The sequence below is a fragment of the Agrilus planipennis genome, unplaced genomic scaffold (assembly GCF_000699045.2).
Source record: "Agrilus planipennis isolate EAB-ADULT unplaced genomic scaffold, Apla_2.0 scaffold51, whole genome shotgun sequence".
NCBI lineage: Eukaryota > Metazoa > Arthropoda > Insecta > Coleoptera > Buprestidae > Agrilus > Agrilus planipennis.
The window spans coordinates 529384-532535 of record NW_020438915.1 but is presented as its reverse complement, the minus strand read 5'-3'; positions in this window follow the sequence as shown (position 1 = coordinate 532535).

Genomic DNA, 3152 nt, shown 5'->3' with positions numbered 1-3152 from the left:
TAAAGACATTATAAACAAGAGAAAAAATGAGAAATTTTATTGTCATAAAGAAGCGAATCCAATGCTTATTTTGAATATTATTGAACAATTGGTAATTCTGTTGGTAAACATGCGTTTTATCACTTTTAAAATTGATACTGAAACCGAATTTTGAGTATCGGGTTCGAGTATTCCTATCTGGACTCGATGGGCCCGAATCCGATTACTCCAAATTGAAAAACCCCAATTGAGCAACATTTGTGTGTTGGTTCGTTCACGAGTTTCCCAGGTTTATAATCTCGCGAGTTTCAAATAATGCACTAACAACTCCTACAGTAGGTAAATATAAGTAGGTAGAATAATTTAAAATTAAATGTATATACATCTGTACTGAGACATACATATGTATAGGAGTTAGTGGCCTAAATACGAATTTGCTGTTAGGAAGCTGTTGAGTAATGGCGGATATGTGCTTCAGAATTTACTGAAGTGTACAATTATAAATAGCAGGTAGTAAGAGCTGTTACAGAGAGCCGGTTGCATCGTCACTGCAGCTAATAAATTGTCTGTGTAAGTCCAATGTTACTGATTGTGAGCAGTATGGTTTTGTCTTTGATTTATCGCTGTATGTTCAGATTAATTGCATCTTGAATGTCCGATCTAATAATATCCACTATACCTACCATTAATTTACAACTTCGCCGATTAAACAGGGACATCCATAACATTGATGTTATGGAATATTGGATATAAACTTTAATTGTCAAAATAGAAAATATTAACTTAAATTAACCATATTCCCATATATCGTATACATATATTTTTAGATTAAGTTGCACTAATCTTCGAAGGGATTCTACTTAAAGTTTTGATAATTTTTATCATCACAAATAACTTGATTTGATCTAATTTTATTTAGCATATCTTTGTGTTTTTTTTTTCGTATAATCAATGTTATTTTGACTTTTTCTGTCTAACGACTTGTTGGGTCAAATTAGCTTGGTACTAGAAGTAGAATTTGTAGCACAACATTTTTTTGATTCATAATAAGGTTATCAGTTCTAAGACACGCACCTTCACTCTTTCCTATCCTGCGCTAATCTTCGCATTTCTCTAAAGCTAGACAACCCATATCCTTAACTATTTGCGAACAGTAATTTAACCTAGGTCTACCTCTACTCCTCCTAAGTTCCATTTCTGCCTGTGACACCTTCATGCCTGAGAAGGTGTCCTACTAACCTATCTCGCCTATTTCTTATTGACTTCAATAGAGTCCTCTGTTCTCTTACTTTTTCTAATATATATTCATTTCTAACTTTCTCTATCCACGGTATCCTCATCATTGGCCTATAATATAACACCACATTTCGAACCTTTTCCTTTCCACTGCGCCCACTGTCCATGTTTTGGAACCTAACCTAACCTAGCCTAACCTAACCTAACCTAACCTAACCTAACCTTTTCCTTTCCGCTGTGCCCACTGTCCATGTTTTGGAACCTAACCTAACCTAACCTAACCTAACCTAACCTATTCCTTTCCGCTGCGCCCACTGTCCATGTTTCGCATCCGTACAGCGCCTTGCTCCAAACATACACTTTTAACAACCTTTTTCGAATTTCTAAATTAACCGTTCGCTAACATAGAAGTGACTTCTTTTTATTGAAGGCGACTCGACCCTGCGCTATCCTCTGCCTTATAACTCTACTACTCCTTCCTTCCTGACTTATCTTTTTTTATTTATGTCGCCCATTTTGATTGAGGGTACCATCTTGAGTTCATAATGCACGCTCATGAATATTCGTTGTTCGAATAGTGTTGTATCCAATATTACTCTTCTTCATCATTTTGTCTGTTCTCTTTATAATTGGAAGTGAGTATTTTTTATGAAGAGGCTTAAGGAGAGCTGTTCCATTTTCATCGGTTTTCTAACGTTCTTTTCCGACTGATTTATTGTACCTAAGCTATTCAAAAATTCCATTGTTCATTTCCATGCTACCTACAAATCAGTGGAATAAATAAATATGAAAATTGGGTTATTATGAAAAGTGTTTAAAAAGCGGTGTGGTCGTATTTTCAGTTTTCAAGAATGATTTGTGGAGATATATATTTGTTCTGTTCACTATTAATCTCTGCAAGGTAATAAACAACGCTGGGAAAATTTACGATTTCTGGCAAGTCAGCAGCGGTCAGAGGAGGTTTTCTTTTACAAGAAACAAGTTCAAGAGTCAAATAAATAAACGAGAATATTCGTTTTGTGGTTCGACGTATTGGCAAGAAGCAGTGACTTCCTTCGGTAGGAGTTCCTTGGGGAATCCTGCAAGATACGACGTTAGACAGTTTGAATTTAAAATTGATTTTACTATTTAAAATTCAGCAGTGCTAGAATCTTTTTCTTTTCATTTTAAAATTGTCTTCTAACTTTTACATGTGTAATACTATAGTTTTGCTGTTAAACTTCATCTGTAGCAGTTAAATTATGTAGACTAGTTTTGTTGCAGTTTAGACTTAACCGTATCATTTGAAATTTAATTACTAGTATCATGATAATGTTTCCACAACACAGAAAAGCACTCTTTTAGGTGTGTTTATAAGACGAAGCAGTTCCAAATAAGTCTATATTTTCTGAGTTCCTGAAAATAAAAAATTTTAAATTGTAATGCATTGTGAACATACAAAGGCAATTAAAGTACGGGTTTTTTACATTACGATTAGCCGTTGCTTAAATCAAAATTAAAATCGTAAGAACATACGATAAAAACATGTGACCACAAACGTAATAAGAATTTGAAAATAAATTACTAACTTTAGAAGACAACCAAATTACCTTTACAAATATTTTTAATCCTTTTATTGCTTACTCGAATCAATTCAAAATCATTTTTAATTACCTAAATCAACAAATGATGAGTTGTTTTGCCACATACCACATGGTCATATTTGAATCTTATTAGGTATACCTTTAGAAATAACTTGAACATTAACTCATTCTACTTACCATAACATTATACATTTCATATTAAAATTATTATTTTATTGCCCTTTTTATGAGGCTGTGAATATTTTTCTGCACTTACACAATCATATATAAAATTCCATCCTGATGTTTGTTACTATTGATTGCTATACAGTATAGGAAAAAGTTTAACCGACCGTAGGGAGATTCTCTCTTCTT